The 27,980-nt window shown below is 48.9% G+C and overlaps 1 long non-coding RNA gene across 1 annotated transcript; it reads left to right on the top strand.

Annotated features, from left to right (window-relative positions):
- The first annotated feature begins 11 nt into the window (after positions 1–11).
- On the top strand, positions 12–25,743 carry LOC149335501 (uncharacterized). The gene is made up of 3 exons (XR_016284067.1): positions 12–150; positions 17,181–17,386; positions 25,626–25,743. It is a non-coding gene; the product is annotated as an uncharacterized LOC149335501 (long non-coding RNA).
- Positions 25,744–27,980: the final 2,237 nt, after the last annotated feature.

Below are 27,980 nucleotides of genomic sequence, written 5' to 3'. Positions count from 1 at the left end.
AGAGCGGCAGCCGGCGTTTGCCAGACGTGCGGCGCTTCGGCTCCGTCATTTTTTGGCAGGAGCCACGGCTCAAGTCATCGGACCCCATCAATTTTGCTCCCATTGGATTTGGCAAGTTCATCGGCATCTGTGGACACCAATTTCATCTAGGTGAGCCCACTTTTACAAATTTTAGAGCGGTTTTTCCTACCCGCCTCCGGCGCCGACGCTAAGCCTAACAGCTGCGCCGGCGTTCGGCTGCAAGGGAGCCGCTTTCGGCAAGATGGCAGAAACGCTTCTGCAACGCGGCTATGACCCGGACGCCATGTCTTGGTCGACCGTTCCCGTCACTGTGGAACCCAAATCAGCGCCCGCGGACCCGATCCGCAATGCATCTCTCCTCCGTCTACTTGAGCGCCGCTCCAGACGAGAGACCAAGGTAGAGGCGAACGCCACGCCAACCACCGGCAAGGCTGCTGCTACCCGCCAAGCTGGCCGCAAACCCGTGACCAAATGGAGGCCCAAGCCTCTACCAAAATTCAACCAAGACGACTTTGTCATCGTCATCAAGCCCCGGAAATCATTGGCCATCCGGGACGCCTTTGAATACGGCGAACTCGGTGCAGCGTTCGGCGCTTTCCTCGGGGCGCCTAACGCGGCCAAGTTGAGCCTCCTCCTATGCAAGGAGCAAAATTTGATCCTAGCTACCACCCGGAACGCTCACGTCGCAGACCGTCTGCTAGGCGAGTTTTCCATCAAATCGACCAAAGGAGATGTGCCTCTCGCCGGCCATCTGAAAGAACATCAAGAGGACGTCTGCTATGGGGTCATTACGGTGGCCAACCAAGAGACGTCTGAGTCTCTCCAACCTTGCGTGCAGTGGAGGAACGGCACTTTACTAGATATCCGCAAGGTCGGCTCCTCAAACAAGGCCAGGCTTACCTTTGCCGGCACGGTGAGGCCTCGATACGTGCACTACAACTCCGATATTATCACAGTGCAGCCATATTTCCGCACTATTCCGGCCTGCAGCTTGTGTGGAACTGTCGGCCATCGGGTGGACTCTTGCCCCAACCCAACCCAAGACACGTGTGGCCTGTGTGGACAGCAGGCACCCGTAAAAGAGGGGGTGCGGACCCCTCACGAGTGTCAGCCAAAATGTGCGGTTTGTGGTGGTGGCCATGCCACGAACTCGCAGGACTGCACTGCAAAATATCGCCATACCAAGCCAGCCGCCCTTAAGGGCGGGAAATCCAGCGGGACGGGCAGGCAGCCACGTCACCCAAGCAGCATCGGCAGCGATGCTTCAAAACGGCAGACGCCTACCAGCGGGAAGGACGCCAAGAGCTGTCAAGTGCCACCAACGCCCCCACACGGCGGCCAGGAGAAGCAAGCCCGCTCCCAAGACAACAATGGCGCGACCGGCTCCTGGGCCAACGCCGTCAAAAATGGCAAACAGGTGAGCGGTTCAGGCAGGGTTGCCTCCTCCTCCCACATCCTCTCCCCTCCCCCTCGCTCGGCGGCGGACGCTGAGCTCCACAACATTGTAGCTTCTCTCCGGGCACAAAACGAGATGCTACTTGCCAAAATTGAAGCCTTAGAGGCTAAAACAACTCCCCCTCCCCCTAGTAACTCCGGCACGGACGCTATGGAGAGCGAGACGGCGGCGACGCCGGCTCTGGAACCTTCCCTTGCCGAACTCGAAGCCCGTCTAAATTCCAAATTTGACACCCTGTTGGAGACAGCGATGGAACGCCTCATCGCTAGAGTCATGGAGGCTATCCCCTCTATGATCGCTCAACACGTCGCGACTAACACCCGCCTTTCTCGCAGAGCCGGTCCTCTTAAGGACGTATCTGGTCGGCCCTCCAGATTGTCCCGTCGAGTAAATGACCTTGACGATGACGAAGACAGCTGCCCCCCTCTAGGTGCTGAGCTTCAGCCCCTGGTATCTGGCTCGGGGGCAGCCTCACTTCCACCTCTCACCTCTAAATCTGAGCATGGCGGGACACCCCCGGTGTAGGCGCTCCCCCCTTTCCAAATCGGCTTCCCCCATTACGATTACTCAGTGGAACTGTCGGGGGCTCCGGTCCCGTTCCAAGCGGGCCGACCTCCGACTTTTCCTTTCAACCTTTGAGCATTTGCCAGCCGTGGTTGCCCTCCAAGAGCCAGGGAAAGGCGCCGCACTAACAAATTATACGACGTTCCAGCAGGACCCCTCGTCTTGTCTGTTAGTCCATAGAAATTATACAGCCAACCAGGTCGACTTAGACATACAACTTGAATACTCCTATGTAATGGTGACCCTCCTCCCACTGCGCAAGCAGGATGCACCGCTACACATACTCAATGTATACTGCAATCCGAAATTGCCGAATGTATCATTCGCGGACCTCTTTAGCCGCGCGCTGAGAGTTGCGGGTCGGGACCCCCTCCTGATTGTGGGCCATTTCAACGCTCCCGCTCGGATGTGGGGTTACTGTCGTGAAGAGAAGCGGGGACGCAAGTTGGCGGAGCTTGCGTCAACGCTGGGCCTCACTCTTCACACTAACCCCCTCCATCCAACTCGTATAGGCAACTCCGTGACTAGGGATACCTGTCCGGACTTGACCTTCACCCGCAACATTCAGTATGCAGACTGGGTCAACACCGAGGAAACCCTCGGCAGCGACCACTGCCTCCTGAACACAATGATTAGGACCCATCCTTTCGCACGACCAACAACGCAGCCCGACTCCCAGATTGGACCAAGTTCAGGCAAAATTATAACACTACCACACCCATACATGAGCAAGGCTACCAGTCTTGGTCACAACATTTGGTCTCTTGCCTTCGCTCCTCCGAAACTCAAATTCAACTCTCAGAGGCGGTCTCGGATGTGGACAACCACCTGCTCCACCTCTGGGAGGCCCGCCATTGCCTCGTCCGTCGGTGGCGCCGGCAAAAGCACAACCGAAAACTTAAAGCTCGCATCGCCGAGCTCACTCAACGAGCGGCTGAGTATGCGGCCCAACTCGCCGACTCCAACTGGGTGGTCCGATGCAATACGGCCGCGCGGCAAATGTCCAGCCGGAACACGTGGCGGCTCTTTCGCGCCCTAATTGACCCAACGCAAACACGCATGGAAACTCAAAAACGCCTCCAAAGAGCAATACACAGCTTTCAGGGCAACACAACTCAATCGGCCTTTTTCATTTTCCTGTGCTGCCACCTCGCGTACAACGCTGGAAGCTCACTGGAAGGGTACTGCGCGCCCAACCAGGCCGGACTGAGTGCCGCTGCGGAGCACGTTTTGTTGGAATTTGTCGATGATGGCGTGTCCTGGGCAGCACCTGGTATCTGGAGAATTTCTACGGCTGACTGATGGGGGGGAGCGAAGTCCGAGGCAGGCTGCTGTGCCCACCGAAGAGCAAATTCTTCAATATCTCCGACCATCCGGCATGCTATACGATCGCCAGCTAAGCAAGGGCCGCCGCTTCAAAGATGAAGGCTACATTCTCGGAACGTAATGTTCAATGAAATATCCCCGATCATTTCCCATTCATTGGTGGTAGTGCTGTTTAGCTTTATCAAAACGTGCCGCAGCTTAGTTGCATGGAGGCCGATCTGCATACAGTCGCGATATTGAACCTGCAAACTCGTAGGTGCTTGCTGGTGTGCGATTCCAGTTTGCAGTGTTTTAATGTAGGAACAGATGAAATGGCCACATTTTTCCCTCGAGTGTCCTCTATTTTTTCTTCCGTTTTACCATCCGCCCGTCCGTAGGGATTCGTACGGATGTGCGTGCTGCAAAACTTTTGGAGATAACTTAAATATAACCGATTCACTTTTTGCCCTACCGGGATACAAACCTAAAGCCATTTTTGGTGACGAACTCGAGGCGTGTGAGGCTACCGCCACAGTGCACCTATGCTTGTTTCTTGAAAAACAGTCCTGCGATGAGCGCACGCCATGGTATTATACGTGGATTTGAACGTCTGACACATGGGCTGTGTGGAACGCTTCAGTGGAGGGCTTCGTGTTAATATATGCGACTTGGACTTATTTCACGTGCATTGACATACACAGCACACTAGTGCTTTTGTATTTCGCCTCCACTGAAATGCGGCTGTCGTGGTGTGCACCGAAACCGCGATCTTGAGATCAGCGACCGGGTGCCGCGGTGCCGAGGCCTTCCTTCCCACGAATAAAAGATTTCGTGATAGACTGCACACGCATTTAACCGCGGTACCTCGTTCGTACCTGTCACAAAGTGATTCCCGCACAGTCTCGGCGCGCTAGATGGTGCAAGGGCGGCCACAATCGTCGAGCCGGCGAACTGCTTTTATCCACGCTTCGCGTCGAAGGCGGTCCCGGGAAGCGTTCGGAGAGCGAAAAAATTCGACTTTGCTTCCCTTTACATATTGGGCATTGCACCGGTTTGCAACACATGTCGTAGGCATCGCCAAATGCGTCGTGCTGAGCGCCCGAAGGCTGCAGCAAAGCACCCCGCCGCGTAGGAAGCCGGTTTGTTTACACTTCCAATATGTTTCGCGACACCGCCGCCAGGGGATGGGCGCATGCGCAGTCGCGTCGTGAAAAAGGCGGATTGGCGCACAAGCTCCGGGACCAGTACTTGTGCACCACACAGGACCCCCGCGGGCCGGCGTACTCTTATGCAGGTTCTGAGAACGTTGAGCTGGATCAACCGTTCCAGCTCCACGACCTGAGGGCGGCCCTGACAAAAATGAAACGCGGCACCGCTCCGGGTCGGGACAAAATTACAGTCAAATTGTTAGCCAACCTCCCCGACCTGGCATACCTGTCTTTATTGAATTACATTAACTCAATCTGGCTTGGGGAAGTGCCACTCCCCATCGAGTGGAAGACCGCCCTTGTCACCTTCATTCCTAAAGCTGGCAAGGCCATCAACACGGACAACCTCCGCCCCATCTCTCTGACTTCCTGTGTGGGCAAACTCATGGAGACGATGGTACGTGACAGGTTGTCCGAGTTCATGGAATCCAAACACCTTTTCGCAGACACCATGTTCGGGTTTCGCCCACAAAGATCTGCACAGGATGTCCTGCTACAACTAAATCGGGATGTCCTCGACCCCGTCGAATGCCCTCACAATGACAAGGTCGTACTCGCCTTGGATTTGAAGGGTGCATTCGACAACGTTACCCACGAGATCATTCTCACCCACCTCTCTCAAACTAACTGCGGCAAAAACGCCTTTCAATACATTCGGCAATTTTTAACCGACAGACAATCTTACATTCGAGTCCAGGATAAAGAACATGGCCCTTTTCATTTAGGAACCAGGGGTACACCCAAGGGCGCGGTGCTGTCTCCCCTGTTGTTCAATTTGGCTATGATGCGCCTACCGGCCCAGCTGGGCGCTGTCGCCGGTGTGCAGCATGCGCTGTACGCCGATGACATCACCCTGTGGGCTACACAGGGTTCCCTTGGAGACATTGAGGCCAACCTGCAGGAGGCGGCGACCATAGTGGACCGTTATGCTCGCCGCTGCGGCCTCCAATGCTCCACCCAAAAGTCTGAATTTGTGCACATACGCCCCTCACCAAAGTGCAGAGCCAAAATTTCATTGCATCTTGAGACAGGTCCAATTCCTGAAAATATCGAAGTCCGGGTACTGGGGCTCTTCATACATCAAAACAGACGGTCAGAAACAACATTGGCCAAACTCCGTCAGGTGGGGGACCAGGTAGGCCGCTTGGTCCGCGGGGTTTCTAACAAGCGCGGGGGGTTACGATGTAAGGACGCCTTGCGGCTGGCGCATGCATTTGTAACCAGTCGAATTCTATATTCGACTCCATACCTCCACCTGCGGAAGCAAGACGAGGATTCACTCGAAGTCATCCTCCGCAAAATTATTAAGCGAGCTCTGGGCCTCCCCGTGAACACCTCCAACAAGCGTCTCCTGGGGCTGGGCATGGTGAACACATTTCGGGAGCTCCGGGAAGCCCACTTGACCAACCAATACACACGTCTCTCACAGACATCGTCGGGTCGCCGCCTGCTTGCCCGACTGCACATCCAACACACCACTCTTATGGAAGAGCGCGTACGTATTCCATCCCAGTGGAGATGCGCCCTCCACGTGCGCCCTCTTCCCGCGAACATGAACCGTGAAGACCATAATGGCCGGCGCCTGGCGCGGGCGGAAGCCCTGGCCCGCCACTATGGATCAAAACCCGGCGTATTCTACGTGGATGCCTCCGGCCCCCACCACGGGGGATGGTACACGGCCGCAGTCGTCTACCAATCCAAAACAGTGAACGGCCTTACTTTCCGAGCCCGTGACATAACACACGCGAAGGAGGTCGCCATTGCGTTGGCTGCATCTGATTCCAATTCAAAAACAATTATTTCCGACTCGCGAGGGGCATGTCGCAACGTCGAGCAGGGCTGGGTACCGTATCTAGCATACCGCATTCTTCAAAACAGCGTCTACACCGGGGACCCCGCGCCCCGGCGTATCGTTTGGGCTCCTGCTCACATGGGCCTTGAGGGAAATGAGGCAGCTGACGCCGCCGCCCGCGCGCTCTCTCACCGGACATTCCCCTCCGACCCCGACGATCAGGAACTCGAATTCACTCCCGCTTACTCCTTTAAAGACGTTGTTTTACATTATCAATCTGGCCATGGTCTTTATCCCCGCCCGTGTAAAGGTCTCTCAAAGGCGGAGGAGCGGCTTTTGCTTCGCCTGTATACCAATACTTTGCTGTGCCCGGCACCTCTCAAACACTTCGACCCTTCTTTCTCGGGCAGCTGTCCGCACTGTGCGGAGAAGTCTTCGGACATTTACCACATGGTGTGGGCCTGCCCCTCTAACCCTGCTATCCCCCGTAACCCCAACCCAACCCGGGAGGACTGGAAGGCGGCCCTGCTCGGCTGCTCTGACCTGCAGGCCCAACGGGCCTTGGTCGCGCGAGCCCGTGCGGCGGCCGACGCCACTGGGGTCCCGAACTAGGGACCTCCACCTAGTACTTGTAAGGGCTGGCCCCCTCTGGGTCATCTCATGCAATACCTCCAGTAGTGCATGTGTAAATAAATGTTTTCCACCACCACACCAGGTCTGGTATCCCGGAACGGCCACGTAGGCACCAGAGGCGGGCTGTGTGGAGCAGCTGACGGATGGACGGAGAAGAGTGGCGCCTGGGCCTGGTGGTTGAGGCTCTCGACGATGGATGTCCAGGTCTCGTGGCCCGGACGTCTGCGGCTGAGGCCCAAGCCCGGAACTCGGGGAGCCAGCAGAACTCGTCCACGTCCGTCGCCCACCGCGCTCTTCTCTTCTCTCCCACGTAATCCTCTTCCACCTGTCCCGGCGTACCACTCCGCACGCGCTCCTCGTGCTTTTTCTTCTTCTCCTCACAAACGACGTTGGGTGGCGCTATCTCCTTACAGGGCCCACCTCGCGCCGTCGCTGTGGTTGTGCGCCTCCAAATCACGTGACACGATGATGCCACACCACGTGACACGATGACGTCACGGCAGTGGAGAAGCGGGGGCCCACCTCGCGCCTTCGCTGTGGTTGTGCGCCTCCAAATCACGTGATACATGACGTCACACCACGTGACACGATGACGTCACGACAGTGGAGAAACGGGGGCCCACCTCGCGCCGTCGCTGTGGTTGTGCGCCTCCAAATTACGCGACACGATGATGCTTCGCATTCTCAAGGCTTAACCAAGTTAAGCCTCAGCCATTTTTTTCTATTCCCGAGAATAAAATCGACGCTCGAGAGGAGACATCACGGATCGGTACAGGTGGTTCAGCAGGCCGTGACGAGGGAGCTAAACAGCATTCCGGTCCAGGCGTTCCTGGAGGCGTACAAAAACTGTAAAACTCATTGGCAGCAGCGTGTAGGTGAGGAAGGGTGATACCTTGAAAAATTGTAATCGTTTGTACTATTCTCTTGAATAAATTTTGTTTAAAAAAATGAGTCCTACTACTTTCAGAACAGACCATGTATGATGTTTGTTTTCAGGGTTATCACGCACGCGTTATTTGCGGCGGGATAGGATTTCACTGTGAAGTTTTCTAATAAGAACGCAAGTTTTTACTTTCTTTGTCACGTCTGTCAGCTTCTTGGAAAGTCAAACCTACCTCAGAACTATAATGTGTACACTCCTGCTTTAAGCCATAAAACAGGGGCCAAGATCCAGTCTTAGAGTGAATATTTGTCTGTCGGAAATGTGGACATTAAAGCTAAAAGATGCTCCAATAACGGTCAAGATCCAGTCTGAGAGTGAATATTTGTGTTTCCGAAATGTGGATGTTATAGCTGAAAGATGCTCCATGAACTGTCAATAACCATGCTGTCGCTATTATGGGGAAGATCTACTCCTTCGATCTCAGCTACGAAGAGAGACACTTCACCGACGTGCACATTATCTACCCTGCATACTCCAGTTGGGAATTTCTGAGGATTAAGGCACTATCCGCTGTAGACCAGTGATGTTTTTAGACTTGAACGTAGTACGCTACGGTGACTGTGATTACCTGTGCGGTGGCTGGGGAGCCCGGAAACCTGACTCGGACGGCTGCCTTTACCGCTTCGATACCAACACAAAGACATAGAGCTGTCCTGAGGTGTGCGACGATTAGCCGAGGATTCTTTCATTCGGCGTTTGGGTGGGGCACCGTATGTTCATCATTAGTAGCCAACCGCTGCGTTCTGTGCAGCATATCCACTTCGTTGACCTGCATATCTACAAGTGGTATTGAGTTCAAACAACTGGAAATGCTCCAATATGCCCGCATTTAAACTCGCCCCGTTCCACTGGTAACCGGATTTACGTTTGGGGCAGCACGCCCTACAACAACTCTGTGTTTTACCTGGACACAGACAACTCGACCTGGGTTTGCCCCGCACGTAGAAGGTGTGGCCCCACAGATACCCTTAAGCCTCACTGTCTTCGTGTATAGAGGAGCGGTGTACATATTCGGGGGATACAACCGGAATCTGAGTATCCTATTTGCAGATCTGCGCAAGTACGACCCAGGAACGCCTTTCTGAACGCAAGTGAGACCGAAGCGGACAGGCCGCTTGTGCCAGTGTGCTGAATGCCTGCTGTGGGATTGGGGAAAGGCATTCCTGTTTCTTGGCCAATCTTCGAAAAGTATCAAAGTTGGTCAATTCCCTCCAGGACACTGACAGCTTGCCTCGCCCCAGCACTTCGTCGAAGAGCAGTTGGCCGATCTGCACGTTCTAGAATTTGCACCCACCGTGCGGACGCTGTGCCTTGTTGCACTCATAGATGCCCGTGTGGAGTGAAGACAACAGCTCACACCCATGGTAGGCCACGGGCCGACGTTGCAACTGTGTGCAACAAAACATCTTAGGCGGTGAAACAGCAGTTGGACATCATGTGTTAGTTAACGGGACACTGAGCAGACCTGTGTTAATATTTTTTTGTTGCAAAATCTGATAGTTCGGCATTTCATGGCACAGATAGAAGAGCACCGGGAGCCCGCCTACCGCCGGTGAGCAGGCGCTGATTGATCTCGATGATGCAGGCGCGCGCGTAGCTGCCGGGTACATGGCGCAATCTGGCGACGTCAAGGAGATTTGCGCATGCATTGGCGTGGCCTCCGCGATCGAAGTAGATCGCGGCGGCCACGGCATTGGCTGCGCGCGGGCTCCCGGAACTCAGGTACCGGTAAAAGGAACACGGTACACGGTATGCAAAAAGTGTCTAATAACTTCGGCCTGCAATTCGGCGATCTCAGCCCCTCAGAGCGTCAAGTAGTTGGAAGTTGACTGGCACAACCGGGCATGTTTCGCCGGGCGAGCGTTAGAAGCCTCAAGGTGTTCTTTACACTGCAAACTGGCTTGTACGATCACGGAAAATCGTGCCATCATAGTTTTTCATCGGCTGTGGCGATCATCTGACCAACCTTAACAGGCTCCTTCGAAAGTTAACTAGCATTTGGAGCGCCACTTGGAGTTCCTCTGGTGTTCCACGCTTGTAAATCGAGGCGTGTCAAAAACGAAACCACGCGGGCATGCAGAGCGCATAGACGCGAAGCGCCATAATATACCGAAACTCATCTGGCCGCCTGTGCCGCCGCTAAGTATTGATTTTCTTCGCTTACAACATTCAGGTAGTCTTTTGTCGGTCTTCCTTTTGTGATAAAAGCGCACTATTGGTTTCAAAACAAAACTTACTACAGTATTCACCCGCGCACCTTTCGTTTGTCAGCCTCAGTGGCTGGTGGCTTCTCGTGTCCCAGTGTTGCTAGAACCATTGGTTCTAGCAACACTGTCGTGTCCTATGACGTCATCACGCTTGTACTTGCGAGTTTGGCCTGTGGCAGCGATAGCTATATTTTGGCTCTTGCTCTTTTCTACTTACAAGGGCTTTGTTGTGAGTATGAGTGGCGTTTTTGTAATCAGGAGCGGGTAATTTATCGATACAAGCCAACTTCAATTTCTCCTCAGTGTCCCTATAAGCTCTTGTTTCCCTGTCTAGATAGGAAATCACCTATTTTAATTCTTGACTGACCAAGCTTATTGCCTTTTTTGTGCATGGGTATGTTATTGATTTCTCTTCTGGGCCTGCCTTTTATTTCGGGTAAGTGTTCAATCTGTCCTCCAATTTTTTTTACCATTTTTATTTCATAATGTTCAGTCACCTAATCGACAATGAACTTGCGCTAACACAGTGACGATGCCTCGCTCCTAAATCTAGCATTATATATTTGTTCGGGGCAAAGCGGCACCTCAGTGATGCTCGTTTCAAAGCTATAGCTATTTGTGCCCAGTCTGTACAGATCACGACGCCGTCTGGGTTCAGCAAAAAAGAAGAGAAAATGAAAGACGAACCAAGCGCAGACTACAACTGGCAAGGAGATGAAGTTTCTGGATGTTAGAAACAGATATGTTTTAATGCTAGCAATTACCAGATCAAGGTGGCTCGGTGATATTTATTACAGTTGGACCAGGAATTTAATGATTATAATATAACAGCGCGAGATGAGCCACTAGAGCTCAGGAATAACCGCTCTTCGGGATAGGGCCACGCTAGTTCCAGCATTATGATGTTTAAAGCAGGCTGCCTGTGGCGTACTGAACACCCAACAGAAAATGGGAGCGTGTACTTGGACTGTCCAGCTTTGAGCTAACGGCTCGACCGTTCTTCAGCCAGTGCCATCGATGTACCGGTGACCAGCATGCCAGTGATTAACGAACATGCAAATAAAAGTCAAAGATATAAACTACGTCTGCACCAGGAACGTGAAAAATGTACTTGACCCATATGAAACACGTGTGTTGCCTAAAAAATAAGCACTGCTCATGTCATCGCAGGTCGAGCAGCACACGAGGAAACGACCACACCGGCGCTATCTTTCCGCGCCAGCTAACTGGAGGCAGCAGTGCAGCAAAAATTGCCCGTGGAATAAGTATATATATATATATTAAGCATTGAACAAGTGCCGAAAAAAAAAAAGGACACCGCGCCCGTTTCGCACAGTTCCTGCTCCTTACATAGTTCCTGGTTAATGGTTTATTGTGGTTTAACGTCCCACAGCGACTCAGGCTACGTGGGACGCCGTAGTAAAGGTCTCCGGAAATTTTGACCACCTGATGTTCTTTAAGGTCCACTGACATCACACAGCACATAGGCCTTCAGAATTTCGCCACCACCGAACTTCGAACAATGTTTAGTTAGTTTCTGTGCGCTATTTCGCACTAGATAAAGATACGTTGCGTCGATCATCAAGCGTTTTCTGACGTGTTTGCGTACCTAAATAGTTTCTTCGGTAGAAAATAGTCAAATATTTGTATCCGCGTTATATCAGCACCGTCTCTTAACTGTCCCGACTCGAAGCGTTTCGTGCACATCAGCAACCAGAGCTATCTGGCGGCTGTAAAATGGAAAATGTTTTGAAGCTTGCCGTATCGATGAGAACACCGCAATACGCAGCCTCTTGATAGGAGGAATAAGATTTAGGCGCAGTCGTAGTGCTTTCCTACGCCACCTGCCTTCTCTTATAGCCATAGGTATTCGCTTTATAGGCATTTATAGGCCGCAGGAAAGCGGTGTTATCCTTTTTGTTCGTGACGCGAGAAGCGACCGGACTAATCTCGACTGATCCCAGCCATCAAGAGCTGCATCTACGTTTTTCCAGATTACTGTACATGATCTTGAGCCGTTATCTCGAAGTTTCCTTGCCGGCTTTAATTTGAGCGATGCCGCGAGCGTCCGGCATTCGCAGTTCGGCGAGTGACAAGCACATTTGTTGGTTAAGCCGCTGCCGTGCTGTTAAATTCTTTTGCGGGCGCAAGTCAGCCCAAATAAAGAGCTTCGTTTGCAAATCATGTTGCTGTCTTCCTGACCGCTGGACTACCGTCACTACAATGTGACAATACACAATACCATCGATCGCATATAACAATGAACACCAGAAGTGAGATTCGGAACCGGGGCCGCACATAGAGCGAGCACTCTTAACGCTACACCACAAAGCGAAAGGATGAAGGAGGTCGTTATTGCTTATTAATATGTACCCTGGAGACGAACAGAACTGCGAACGGGTGAAACAAAAGTATGCAAGACATTCACGTGCCAGCACGCATCGAATCTCATGACGTCAGTGCTGGGTTGCACACTGTGCGTCAGGCTTCACCCATCCGGTTATTGAGACTGTATGGAAGCGGCAGTTGACGCGGATTGTCCGTTTTTTGAGAGGCTGTTGTCAAATCATCCTTTGGTGCCAGCTTTCGTGTCCAATATTCTCGGACAAAAATTTTGAAGATTGGAAAACTGTAAGATACTGTTATTGAAGAATTGAAGGCAATGGTCCATTCTTCTGATATGTAGCAAAATGTGTCTTTTAAAGTGCTTGCATAGATCGCATCGAACAGCTAAGACTATAATAGAAAACCAAAGGCGAAGGTTTTTTTTACGATAGGAGAAACGTTAGCACAAAATAAAATGAGAGACTGATGTCGGTTCATCTGCGGATTTATTGATTCTTACAGTAAAATCGTATATTATAGGAAAAAACTGCGTTCATAGACATTTTCCCGCTCAAAAGATACTCCTGTCCAGCATTGTCGGGTGCGTTCCTTCGCGGATTTCGCCGAATCAAGCGGAAGGATAAACAAAACGAAAACTCGAGGCATACAGATAACGTATTTCTCAAGAGAGTTGCCAGAAGAGCACTGATCAGAATTTTTTAGAGTAAATTACCGGGGCTGCATAGTTTTATGGCGCGCTATATGGTGCGCGATACTTTACACAACATATATTTACCGGAAAGCGTGCTGCGACGCTGTGTTTTAAGATGATTTGCGCTCACGGCTTGCTCATGTGCTTGAAACAAAATAAAACACAGAGGACACGCGCTGAGCGTTTTATCTTCCGAAGGCATAAGATATAAGGCGTGTATCTTTGAATTTTTGGGGTTGTGACAGCAGTGACGCAGTACTCTCAAAGTTGTTTCCGAAACGAGATACGTATCTCCGAAATTGATTTTTAAATTCATGTCGCTGGTTCCACGTAAGCTGATTTCTATCCCCGTGCTTGTCCGCGGGAAAGTTTTCCCCAATCAATTCCTGGATTGAATAGGGTCCATAAGATTGAAGTTAAGCTTGGCGACAGTTTCGATTGGCAGAAACGAAACACTGTTCTTTTTTAGGAGTTATAAAGAGCACAAGAAGAGAGAAACGCATAGCACTAAAGTGTGCTTTCAGTCGCGCTGCTTAGGAGACGTGAGAGACTGCGCGAGTTCAGTTGAGCTTGAAGAAAATACTTTCCTGGAGGCGCAAACTACACGCAACAGCGCAAATGTTTTTGCTAAGTTATTCAGGCTGCCCAGATGGGAAATAACCTTAATTTTCACAAAAACCTTTTCTGTCCTATAAAGGGGCTGATAGACATAGATTCTCCTTTTGATATCTGGGTGCACAGAAAGCATCTCGGTAAAATGCATCTGTAGATATTGTCTTATATGTTGGCCTCCCGGAGACATGAGGTGGATAAACAGAAAATCTAAGGAGCAGCACAAAGAGATATTCTTGGAGAAAAACGCTTCCATGTCATACTGAGTAATGTTTGGTGAGCAGTCGTCATTCTCGTTTTTCTATCTTGTTCTCGCCGTCATTCTCCACCACGCTCCTGCTAGCATAATTTCGACAATGATTTCTGTTATGCAAGCCTCGAAGGCTTCCCTTGCTACAAGTATCCTCATTTACACTCCGGAGCACTCCAAAGAGCTTGGTGCGCGGCTTAACGACCTACCGATTCCACTGACTTTCGTAAAGCCTTCGTTAAGAGAGCTGTTCTGCGACTTCCAACCCTATAACGCAGGCGACGCCAAAATTTGCTCCGTATCGCGGAAAACTGCGTGGTCGTTTGGCTTTCAGAATAAGCTTGTATTCGCGCCGTGGTACTCGAGCCACAGCCTCGAAGTACAGAAAGCTATCGAGGATTTTGCTTAAGGGGCTGTTTACGTGCGCTGCTTCGTTTCTGCTAATAGACACGAAGATGCTCTAAGACTATTTCCCAAAGGATTTTGCCAGGTTACCAGCTTAACATCCACGGATATCAATGCTCCGGCTGACAGATTCAGAAGATTCCAAGTACGAGAGATCATGGAGCCTCATCAGCTTTTTATTAATCCAGGCGAACCATGTGACTCCTTCCCCAAACAGAAAGAGCACGTTCTGGGCACGGACTCTCTACTCACTACGGTAGAGAATGCCCTGAGGACACCAGCTGCGGCTGCCCTAGTCGACGTGCATAGGTAACTGAACAACAGTCTGCACTTCATAAGAACATGCGATGTAAAACTATTCAGAGCGGGAGTTGTGGACACTACCCTCCTTCCATCTCTGAGCAGCGTTCTTCTTATTCCAAGCTTATTCAGAGACGCCCAGTATCCTCCCGCAGAAATGTGTTTCGTCTCTCGGCAGGGTAGCGCCCTCGCAATAGCCTTCATTGACTCATGGATTTCGTTCACCTGGTTACTCATCGCTCTTACATCTATGGGAGCATTCGAGTCGCTGAGATTGTGGGGGACCAGGAAGCTTTTCCTGAGACAAGCCCCCTTTTCCCTGTCTCATGTTTTTCTTTATCTAATTTGTGGCTTGTTATCGCAAAGTCCCCGAGACATGCTGGCTCAGCGCAGCGTCATGCTTGTAGCCTGGTCTGTCGGCATGTTCTACCTCGGGAACTACATTCAGACGACCATCACAGCAATCCGAAGCGTTCCAAGCATTTCGAAGGACATCGGTAGTTTAGCGGAGCTGAAGCTTCTCATCGAGAAGGGCTCGAAGCTGCCCTGTGCCACTAACCATTGGGAAGCAGTGTGGGATCTCTACAAGTTCCGCGTCGAAATGTCACCGGACATAGAGGCGATTATGAAAGCTTTGGGAAAGTGCTGGTCAGGCTGCATTCAAGGAAATCGGGAGATAGCCTACTGCTTCCGCTTGGGCGCCGAAGGCACTGATGCCGTGCTCTCCAGATGTAGTGAGGAGATTGTCGCCGAGGCGTCGTTGTGGAATCTCGTGCCTGGAGAGCGAATATTCATGGAGCACCAGGCGCTCCTCTTTTTAGAAACAAACCCACATAGGTAAGTGGATATTCAATATCGTCCGGTGTGCAGCGGAATATGCCCAAAAGGCGTTTCTACACCTGTGGCTTCATGTTCGCTTTTGGTTTGTTGGTCCAGATAGGACGTCGCAAAACAGAATCTGACAACGCAGCGTTTTCGTCGCCGCCTTCCCAAGCATATTTCATCCCCCCCCCACCCCCCCGTCGGCATTTGACATCAAGACCGGCGTCAATTCACTCGCACAGCTGGAGATTTTATGGATCAGCGCAGGCGCTACCCTTAGGCAACGGGCACATGCTCATGGCTTCCAGGCTTTTAGACCTGCTTGCCCCTGTTTTCTTTGTGGCCCTATGTGCAACATTTCTGGTCAAACATTTTGAGTATTCAGAAAGATTAAGGTACTGATATGGAAATATTGAAGATAATGGTCCATTATTCGCATACGCAGCAAAATCTTTCTTTTGTAGTGTTTCCTTCGTTCGCTTCGACTAGGTAAGACTGCCATAGGAAGCAAACGGAAACGCCTTGAGCTATTTCAGAAACGTTAATAGCAAAAAAATGCAAGCCTGCCCATGCGAGATCTGCGGATATATTGATTAGTAGAGTGAAATATTACAAATATCAGAGCATTGCGCTCAAAAATTCAATCCCTTTGTGCGTCGTGTCCACCGCTGCGCTGGCTGCTGCTCGGCCGCTGCTCCTCGCCAGTTGTGGCATGTGATGTGTCACGTGATTCGCTCTTGCGCTTGCCACTCACGTCCGCCGCTGCGCAGACCGCTGCTCTGAGCGATCGATCTTGCACTTGTTGTGCGCGATGCATCACGTGATTTGCTCTCGCTGAAGTCTTGCAAAAATAACAATGAACCAAAGCTAAACTGTGTATAACAATGCTTAAAAGAGCTTTCACTCTGTATATCCTGGCTCGGGTGACTTGAGCCATGGGCACCTTTAATTTCTCTCTCTGTTATGATAAATTTGCGCAACACTGCATTCCAGTCCCGTCGTAGCGATGCGCACTACTAAAATGTTGTCACTATTGTGGCAGTTGGGAGAGCGTTCTCCAGTGAGTATACTGCATTTTATGAACAGGACCAAGTGCTACAGTGAGAGTTTGGTAAAAAGATCTTCTAGGACCTCAGTTTTTCTCTTCTAAATATCCAAAGCGCGTTGTACGATGTAACTGTTCATTTTTGTCATCTTTGTCATATCAAGAAACTCGGTGTTTGTTTCACAAGGAAGCTTTTCAACACTGAAACAAAAATAGAGTAAATAGATTACCCCATAAAAAGAGTAAAGGAGATCAAAAGAAATGTATTCAGTTGCTTCTACCCTGTACTCTGTACGAAGCACCGATTGCTAAAGAAGTTTTCCTGAAGCGATGGAGGGCAAATCCAGGGGCGGGCGAGGCCACGGACCGGGCCAGGGGCAGCTGAAAACAGAGCACGATAGGCAGCCAGCTAACCAGGGCGGCGTCACCTAACGAAACTTTCTATAGTAAGCACATCTTCGCAACACTCACGACATTTTGTCGGGTCCGTGTTTTAAGAGGACTGGACGAGTAAGCTTCGGTTCGCTGCTCTCACTCGGCGTTTCCCTGCGTTGCTGCGTATCTGCCATCTTCCTCCCAGGTACCCACACCGTCGTACGCTGCGTGCCCTTTCGGAAGCGAGACTGGCCGCGCGACACCAAAAGCCGGCGGCTCCACGAAACAGAGAGCACATTCCCGCGCCACAGACTTTCCATGTGTACCTCTTCATCTACGGCCTAGGCTGCGCGGCATCGGTCATGGCTCTGATAAGCGAGCGGATATGGCATGAACTTCACTCCATGAAAGGTGAACCGGAAGTAATTTGCGTGCAGTGGAGATTTCAAAGAGAAAATGTGAACAAGCGCGCGTAACGAATGCAACAGGTTTTTTCTACGGCATAAGGAAGTGCCAAGTGACAAATGTACCTGATCGAAATGATTTCACGGGGTCATTTTGGGCTATGAAACACTTCTCAAGTGCAACGAGAAGCTCCCATTGCGCCTGGAGCTATGTTCAGTGCTGGAAAAATTGTTTGTTTTTAAGACTATCGCTCTGATTTTGTTGCGATGAAGAAAGCATGCGAGTAGGGTGGTCGCGGGTTACCTTCTTTCACAAAACAAAACACGACATTAATATCGCGCAATCTCTTAAAAACCTCTGCATTTTTGCTGCAAAGTCCACGATTTATTTCCACCTGTCAGTTGTTGAAGCCTTCATGAAAAAACATTACGACATGTTGGCGTACAAGACAACATGGCAGCGTAAAGTCCATGCAGATGTTTTTCGGAGTTGGCTTCATTTTTGGTTATATTGTATTGGTACCAAATGACGAACTTGCAATTAACGTAAAAGTGAAAAAGAAAACAACAATATCAATACTTATGCTAATACTTACAGAAAACTTTCAAGAAGGCGCTTCAAACACCGATAACAATTTGTGACGTAGCAAGCAAGCTCACACGTCATCACCACAGTTGCAGAGCGCTCTGGTTGCGGTGTCTTGCCCAGAAAGCAAATGGTGAGGCCAGGTACAGAATTAGCATAGAGAAATTAGAGAGAAATAGCATAGAAAAACAAACAAAACGAACTCGCGATTTCGTCTGCTTGGCCTCTATGTTTAAGCTTGAAGTAGAAATGTTATAGCGCAAACAAAGACACGGACAAGAGAGACGAAACACACACACAAAGCGCCAACTGTCAACTGGATTTATTCGTCGAAAGCCACACCTTTTGTAGGCCGAGTGATCGTGACAGAAAAAACAAAAACAGGGGTTGTTTCAGGGCCATCAAATCGCGAGCGCATACGCGGGTAGGCAAGGGCATCACACTTCCGTTTATCTTCCATCTAATCATCTGGTAGCTGCACTAAAATAGTCAATCTCAGCCTGGAACAAAGATAGAGAAGGTTCGCTCATACACTCGCTGCTAAGTTTCTGTATGTAGTAGGCTCCTAGGCTTATCCGTGCGGTCCTGACTTTACTTTTACCAAGAACCTTTGTCTCCTCAAACCGGGCCACACATGCTCCACTCTTACCTACATGTGCAACAGTATGCTTGTATTTCTCGTTTTTGTTTTCTAAATTTAGGGCGTGTTCCTCTAGACGGTCGTTGACACAACGTCCAGTTTGGCCAACATAAAACTTTCCACAAGACAGGGGAATGGAGTAAACCACCCCAGTGGAACACCTTACAAACGGCTTCTGATGCTTTTTCAGGCACTCGCGCTTTCTTGCACTGCAAATGCGCGGACAGAGCTTTCCGAACTTGTTGGGAGCCGAGAACAAAACAGGTACTCCATGCCTGCTAGCAGCTTTTTTGAGGTTGTGCGAGATTTTGTGGAGGTAGGGCATGACCTCTGGCTTAGGGGCCTTTTGAAGAGTATCAGCCGTTTTTTTCTCGTTCCACGTTTTAACTTCTGAAGGATGGCCTCAGAAACTGCTGTCAGAACCGACCAGGGAAACCCTGCAGCCACAAGCCGGCTTATCTGATAATTAAAGCTCTGGAACATCTGATGTGGGCACGATTTTTGGAGAGAAGATTCCAAGCACAGCGACGCTATTCCTCTCTTGATAGTCTTGGAGTGCGCCGAGTCATACGGCAACAACTCCTTCTTTGCTTGTGGGTAATAGCCCCAGCAGACGTGTCCTTCACAGAACGTTAATTTAAGGTCTAAAAACTATAAAACCGAAACTTCGGGCAGTTCACGGGTAAAAGACAAACCAAGACCGTGTTTGTTAAAAGCATCTAAAACATCACCTACTGTAGAGGGTAGGTGATAGTCTCCTGCTTTGTTAAAAGTACTAAAAAATCATCTATATATCTAAAAACTTTTAAAACTCTCCCCCCCGCCTTGAAATTCTCGTCCAGCCGCTTATCTATCTTAGCTAAAAAAATGTCGCAGAGAATTGGTGCTACACATGACCCTATGCAAATGCCGTTTCGCTGCAAGAAAGGCTGGTCGTTAAAAACAATAAAAGTAGCATTCAAGTAAAACTGCAATAAGGCTAAAAAATTATCTACAGACAATCCTGCTAAGTTCTGGAATGACACGTCGCCGTTTTCCTCAATGCATTCCTTAACAGACAGTAAAATACGATCTTTGGGCACGGAATAAAAAAGGTCTTGAATATCTATGGAAAAACCAAAGCCAATGTCTTCATTAGACTTAATAAACTGTGTGACATCGATTGACTTTTTGGTGAGAAAGGGATCGTCCAAGACAAGGTTTTAAGCTTCAGTACTCAATCTTGCCTTCGTTTCTTATAACTTGACTCCTTCCCTGCGTGGCTGTGAAGTCAGCGATTGTTTGATCACAAGATGCTAATAAAACATTTAAATATGAATTCAATGATAGCCTTTTTTAAAACTGCAGAAACTACTCAACGACTTGGTTGCTGTTTATGTTTATAGTCATGTATGTCTGGAGGGTTCACTTTATAAATTCAGTCAGTTATATGAAGCAAAACCCGGTACTAACGTGCTCCGGGAGTATCTCTCACAACCGGTTACGTTACAACGGGTTACAAAACGAATGCCTGGGTAACTTGAGAAATTGCAGAAGGGAAGCGAATCCTAACGCTTTAGTGTAAGGCTTCATCTCACTTCACGTTATTTTCCTTAAGGATTCTTTTCCAGGGTGTTACATAATTGGGGGGGTTTACAAAATGCAGGAACCAACAGTGCTTGAAAATGATATTGGACATGTTATGGCAGCAATATTACGGGGAAGGCCGTTCTTGTCAGCTGCTGCACGAGAAAAAAATGAGTTGGCAAAAACAGTGGTACGGGCACGTGGACGCAAAACTTGAAGAGAATGACCGATGCGACGGGACCTGCGTTGTGGAAGTGCGCAAAATATGGTTCTTGTTTTAGTGGTGAATAAAAGAACTTGTGAAACAGGACAAGACTGGCTATGCGACGGCGAGTAGAAAGATTAGCTAGACCTGACTGCGATTTCAGGGATGATATTCTCACGTCGTACGAGTATGAGGAGTGAATGAATCTGATAGCCCTCTTTTGAACAGCTGCTGTTGGGTAAGCTACAGTGTACGGCATGACTTATCAAACTCGTTATACTACTCCCATTAATGAAGGTATTAGGTATTGTCTGCATATAACATAATATTCAATCTGCGTTTCATTTCCAGTTTTGCTTCCCTGCCTCCTGTTAATCAATGAAACAACTAGCCCAAATTGTCATTCTACGTGAGTAATGCAGAAGAGCATAACCGGTATCAACAGGAATAGGCCAGCTCGTCTATTACCAACTTGAGATTCAGCGTTACAACAGAGAAGAGGTGAACGTAAGAAGACACACAGAGCGCTATTTAAAAGTCCATTCGCCGCGGTCGTTGTGCCCCATCTCTTAGTCCTCGTCTGGTGTGCAGAAATGAATAGTCACCTTTAGCACACAGTGTACCGTATTGTCGTTACCGGTACGGAAGTACCGGGAGCCCGCCCGCAGTCAATGCGCCTGCGCAAATCGCCTAGGCGGCGCCATACGGCGCCACGTACCCGGCTGCCGCGCTTGCACCTGCAGCATCGGGACCAATCAGCGCGTGCTCAGCGCCGGTGGGCGGCCTCCGGGTACTCCGCTAACGGCAACACTGTGCGCGGTATGCTAGAGGTATCTATTGTTGAGATGTTGAACGGGAGCGGAGAAAGCTGCGTCGCTTAGAGCAACGTGCTAAAATGTTTGGGTGCCTTCATTATGAGCTCATGCAGTGCAGCTCCATGTTGTAGGAGTCTCATTTCGATTAGAAACTTGGAAGCTTCATTTTAACATTAGAGGTCTGAAAAGAGCTTAGGACTCAAAATAGAACCTGCCGGTGAAACTATGCTTGTGACCAGAATAAATCAGGGGCTTTCTGTAGTTAGGCCCTGTACAAGGGCCTCACCTTTTTGTTGTTGTTTTTTATTTGGCGCGAATTAGGAAGAAGGCCATAGATCTGGCAGTAATCGAAGTACGGAAAACCGGCATTAGTGGTGCAGGCCTGCTGTCAGTTTACTGACATATATTTATGCTTGCGTGCGACCATAAGAAACACACATATCCGAAGTCAGTACGTCGGACAGCCGTGGCTGTAGCTCAGTTGGTAGACCACTGTTTGTGACATGGGCTTGTCGTGTGTTGGGATTTCCCAGAACATTGTCGCTAACCTGTTCTCTAGTTAGTCAAAAATTGCATTACATCTAAAAACGTTTTTAGTGACCGTCGGCAGATCGTTTCAATCCCTTAGCAGCCGAACATTCTTTATATCTGATGTTAACACATTATGTTCGTTGCACCCAATGTGGATACAGAATTTCGTTGTACACGCTGTGGCATACTTAGATTCGTTATATCCGAGGTTAACACATGAATGTTCGTTGTACCCAAGCGGGCATACAAGGTTGGTTATAATTTAGGTAGCATTCTCAGTTCGTGTCGTAGTATACTTATTTCGTCGTATGAGCAAAAATGTTTCTTAGAGTCCTAGTTAGTTCATTTGAACAAGGAGAAGCAAGGAAGCAAGAAATCAATGGTTATCTTCCTAACAAAAAAATGTTAATGGAACATAACCGACTGTTTTAAGTATTTCCTTGCCAAAATTTAATTGTTGATCTATCTGACAGAAGTAATGTTTTTAATGCTCAGCTCTGGCGGGATGAGTTATAATTAGAACTTTGTTTACCCCCTCCCTCAGAGACAGCTACACAACAAATTTCTAAAAATATATGCGATGCGCAGAAGCTCGCTTTTGTATCCGGAAGATAGATTGCACGCCATTTCATCCTTGTTGACGTACTTCTGCGGAGTAAGGCTGTTTTTACAATGTGTTCGGTATCAATACTTCGATCGGTGCTCTAGTGCGCTCAACTGTGAGTGGGGCTTCGGGTAGCATATAGGATTTTTCGTCGTAAAAAAAAATCGGAAAGAACAGAAAAAGGGACAAGCTGCCGCGCCGTTTTCCCTGCTTCTCTGGCCTACAGGTTCTTCGGGTTGATTACAAATCCCTCCGATCGTCTGCGTAAAGAAGGGATGTTTTGCTCCTCATGATGTCATACCGACTGGCCAACAACCATGTTCTTCCAACTCATTGCTCGCACGCACCTATTCCGCGTAATCCGCACTGGGCGCCGTGATACGGGATCTCGGTTCATGCTCGTGCGTTCATCTAATAAAACTTGGGATGGTATACATCCTTTCTAAGTAGAGTCGTGGACAATAGTTTGCCGGATGCGGACTCGGGGGAAAGCGTTTTCACAACAGGCCAATCAAAAACATAGAACCGTGAAGAGAAATTCTTGTTCTATCTGGTAGAAGAAGAGCAAGAAGAAGAAATTACTTTTTCCCCGCGAATCTGCATCCCGCTAGCTTCTTTCCATGACTTTACATTCTCAGCCTTAATAATTTCTCTCGTTATCCTATTTTCAAATCGGCCTATCACAAGACGTTTTTAATTAAGTTTTTGCGTTACCTTCAAGCGCCATGGCATTAGATATGAGAATGGGCACGTTTAGATAAGAGAATAAGTTTGGAAAGGATGGTTCAAAGTAACGTGATTAACATAGTTTACTGTGTCCGGCAAGCTATCTCCCTCTTATATTATCGGCCGCCTCTCTGTAATCGCACACCCCTGTTCCTTACGAATATTTTGAAGAATGAAGTACTAAAGAGCCAGCAAACCATGATACTCTACCATGAATGTTTCTTTCACTTATTCAGCTCATTTACTTCATTTTTAGTATTTGGTTTCGAAATCTAAAGCCGTCTAGCGCAGGTACATAATGAGGTTCCGCATTCTATTTGACATATTATATTCCATTCTATTTGGCATATATTTAATCCTATTTGGCGTATATTTGGAAATCTATTTGACATTATTATATTTGGCATACAATAAAGTGATGGTGCAGTAGTGCAATTCTTGTGATAGCATTCGGAATGCTCACGATCAAAAAATAGGACACTGTTTTGACGCGGCCGCTGCGTCAGGTCAATGCGCAGAAAGTTTTAATTTCAGCAAGTATGAACGTTATTTTGTCATGGCTGTGCCGTTCCCTTCAGGACTTTTGCTCACAATAAATTCCTCTTCTCTAGAACTTCAGTAGGAGAAGTCTGACATGCGCGTCAGCTACGAGAAGAAACTGGCGAGAAGCGTCACACACCGGTGACGCCACCTCAGAGCAACGAAAAGGCATGTGATCGATGCGAAGTTGACCATACCTGTCTAATCCGGGCACCGTTAATTCTGTAACCGTAAGCGCAGTGCACAAACCATCACAGGCTACCAGTCACAATGGTTTCGGTGCAGAGCCGCTGCATTCTCCTAAAGTGGGCTGGTGTTTACCTGTAAGCGGCTGCTTCGGCGAAAGAGGTCTGCGGAGTAACGAAAGACGCCGTAGTGAAGGGTTCCGGAAATTTTTACCACCTGCGGTTCCTTAACCTGCACTGACATCAAACAGTACACGGGCCTCTAGAATTTTGCCTCCACAGAAATTCAACTTACACGGCCGGGATCGAACCCGCGTCTTCCGGGTCAGCAGCCGGGCTCCACAACCACTTAGCCACCGTGGCGGCGTAAGAAGTGACTGAAAACAATGTTCGGGAAGAGGCGAAGAACTCAGTTGAAGTGCTGTAAACACACGGGATCTCGAACAACAGGTGGCATGGAACATCAGAGTAAAGTCGTTCTTTTCTGCCCCAAAAAAACTGAGTAGGCTGGTAGCAGACACAACAAAATTAACAGAGCAGGTGACGTGTGCCACCGTTCCGATTGCGCACAGCGCAAAGTTAGTGTAGCGCATCGGAAACCGTTGAAGTGTTACCTTTATTTGCAAGCGCAAAATGGGAATAAGCGTGAACGAACGCCTCGAGGAAATTTTAAAATCAGTGGAACACACACAAACTGAAATTTGTTACGTTCACTAGGGTTAACACTAGGCAGTTCTCTTATGTCCCCACAAGCATCAAATTTTGCAGGAGTTGGTACAAATCATCCATATTTACAAAGAACCAGATATGACTGTGCGGCACGCTTCTCTAGGGCTGACTGCGCGCTAGATTAGTGTCATATCAAGCGAAAGCCTGTATCAAATTGGACGTGCTTCTTTTCATATGCTTTCATGCGATGTTTCTTTTCTAGGTTAAGACGCATGCGTGGAATTCCGCGGAATAGTATTTTAGTATGAAGTTTGCTATAAAAAACGGCAGTTCGCCGTTGCGCGCGAGTACGTCAGCCACTTCCAGACCCAGACACAGTTCAGATTTCCGCTGAGTAGTCACGTGCTTTAAGCCACAAAAAAAAAATACCTGGAACCCTTTTAACGGTGAATATTTGTTTCCTCGAAATGTGGACGTTGAAACTGCAAGGTGTTCCGAGAGCTGTCAACCACATGGCTGTCGCTATTAATGGCAAGATATACTCTTTCGACATCAGAAGCTCGGAAGTGAACTTCGTCGACGTGCACATTTTCTGCCCTGAGCGCTACCGCTGGTGTCTTGAGAGGACGCAGCCGCTACCCCGCGATAGGCCGGTTCGGTTTTTAAACTTTAAGGTTGTAGCCTACGGCGACTGTGCGTACGTGTGCGGTCTTCGGGGACAGGCCCAGCGACTGGCTTCGCACGGCAACCTATACCGCTTCGACACCAGCACAATGACGTGGAGCCGTCCTGAGGTGTGCGGTGATGAGCCGAGCTATCTCAGCAGCGTTTCCTGCGTGGTGCGGAACCGTATGTACATAATCGGCAACCTACAGGAAGGTACGTTGCACTTCCTTGACCTGGATTCCTACGAGTGGCATCGAGTTCACACAACTGGAGACGTTCCAGCGTGCCCGCCTGTTAATTCGTGCTGTGCCATTGGTAGCCGTATTTATGTTTTCGGAAATGCGCCTGGCAGCAACTCGGTGTATTACCTGGACACTGTGAACCTGACCTGGGTGCGCCCGCACGTAGAAGGCGTAGCCCCAACGGTGCGCTTTGGTCATAGCGTCTTCGCGTACAACGGAGAGATGTACATCTTTGGAGGTTACAACACAGAGCAGCGCGCACTCGTTACAGACCTGCACAAGTACGACCCAGGGAGGTCTCGATGGACGCAAGTGAGGCCAAGGCGGTCGGGTCCTTGTGCCAGAGTGTTCCAGGCGTGCTGTGTGAATGGAGACCGGGCGTTTCTTTTTCGTGGACGCACATCGACGCGCATCAGAGAAGGTCAGTCACCTCCACGAGATCGGCAGCTTGTCGCGTACCACCAGTTCGCCCAGGTCGCACTGACTGATCTGCACGCGCTAGACTTTTCACCCACATTGGAGACGTTGTGCCTTGCGGCGGTCATTGATGCCCGTCTGGAGATCGGCGTCGTGGCGCCGACTGTAATGGAGACATATAATGCCATGACAGGTGAAGGCAACAGATGAACCCTGTCGTAATCTACGAGAAGACATTGCAACTGTGTGTGACAAACCCTTTTAGAGGGTGCCTCGGCATGATCGATATCATGTGTTAATAAAACTGCTGTTCACCTGTCTAGCCACGAAATGGCCTATTTTAGTTCTTTTATTGAGCAAGCTTGTTGCTTTTTTATGGGCTTAGCGGACGTTATTAATTCGAGAGCGTTATATGGCTCTGTTGCGTCAGCAAAATGTGTCCGTAATTTCATCCGCATGTTTACATCGTTCTCTTAATATAAATGTGCGAAAGTGTGATTGTGACAGATAGTGTGTGATAAAAGCCGGGGACCAGTGTTCAGCTCACCTTATCTTTTACTGACAGTCAAGGATAGCGATTTGCTCGAAAGCTGTTTATTATGTCACAGCTTTGCGTTCTTGTATTGTCTGTGCCTTTCTGTTATACCTTTTTTCTTGCTCCTTTTGGCTTACACTGCCCAGTGGCTGTTGTTATGGTGCGCACTTAGAACTCGGCTTTCGGTCTATACTGTTATTCTTCTCAGGAATGCTTTCTTTTTTTATCTTTTTCCCTGTATGATACTGCTAGCTTTTGCTTTCACGTTTACTTTAACTGCTCTGATTAGCGGCTTTCATTTTGTGCCCTTTGCCCCTGTTGTCTTGTTTTCTACTGGTCTTAGTTTCGGCTCACTGGGCCTGCTGCGTGTTGAATTCTTGGTGTAGACGTGCCAAAAGTTTGATAAGACTATTTATCGATAGCGTTTTGATACGAAGATTGCCTTACGTGCTTTTCCTGTTTTCTGCTGTCACGTGGGTTCTGTCTGACATTTAAAAAGATGCTCATTGCTCTCAATAAATTTGGATGTTAGGCTGCTATCCTGTTAACTTTAGTGTTCGTCCTCATCTTTTCGGCTGCTTTCATTAGCCATGCAAGAAGACCAACAAGCAGAAACCACAACTTGAACAGATATAAGTATAAGCCGCGATTCTGTAGCGCTGACTGCGTACGAGATTAGGCTTTTTTATCAATTTGAAAGCCTTTAGCAAAAATGGGCCTGCTTCTTTCGATGTGTTTTTATATGATGTTTGTTTTCAGGGTTATCACGCATGCGTTATTTGCGGCGGGATAGTATTTCACTGTCAAGTTTTGTAATAAGAACGCAAGATTCTACTTTGTTTGTCACGTCTCTCAGCTTCTTGGAAAGTCATACCTACCTCAGAACTATAATGTGTACGCTCTTGCTTTCAGCCATAAAACAGGGGCCAAGATCCAGTCTTAGAGTGAATATTTGTCTGTCCGAAATGTGGACGTTAAAGCTAAAAGATGCTCCAATAACGGTCAAGTTCCATTAAGGATAGTTGCCGGGCCAGTTGGTACATGACCACACCGTAAAACAGCGCGCTTACACGGGACGAACAAAGAAGACACGCACACACACAGCGCTGAACTTACAACTGCATGGTTTATTGCATTGCTCGCAATAAACACCGGAAAGGAAAACAAAAAACAAAAAAAGGAAGGCGGGGAAGATATCCTCCTGTCGCATCATGTCGTCAATGATTATTCAAGATATTTAATCTCTTTTCTTGTCAGTACCATCGATGGAGTGCTAACGAATGACGCGCCTTTCCTATCTATGATGAATGCTTCATATAGTTCACGTTTGTGTTGATGATTATACCGCCTCAAAATCTGGCTTCGTCCAAGGTTAGGTGTGGAATGACAGGCAGATACGTGTTTTGCCAGCGTGCTGCCGTATCCCGTACGGGTGTTAATGGCGTGCTCTCGTAGGCGGTCGTTTATGCAGCGTTTATGCAGGATGCCCCTGAAATGAGGGCATCCGGGAAACCCGCTTCGCGTAGACGTTTCAGCTGAGATTCCATGCTAGCCTGCTGTCGGTGATGGCACGATCTTTTGAGGGCATTGTTCATTGTTCATTGCATTGTTTTGGGTGAGTTTGAACTCACGAAAGAACTGCCTGACGAAGGCCAACTTCAGTACCTTGACCTA

Source organism: Amblyomma mixtum, chromosome 7 (assembly GCF_055824585.1).
Source record: "Amblyomma mixtum isolate Tamu chromosome 7, ASM5582458v1, whole genome shotgun sequence".
NCBI classification, from domain to species: domain Eukaryota; kingdom Metazoa; phylum Arthropoda; class Arachnida; order Ixodida; family Ixodidae; genus Amblyomma; species Amblyomma mixtum.
The sequence above is the reverse complement of the archived record's forward strand: the minus strand, read 5'-3'. Positions and strand labels throughout refer to the sequence as shown.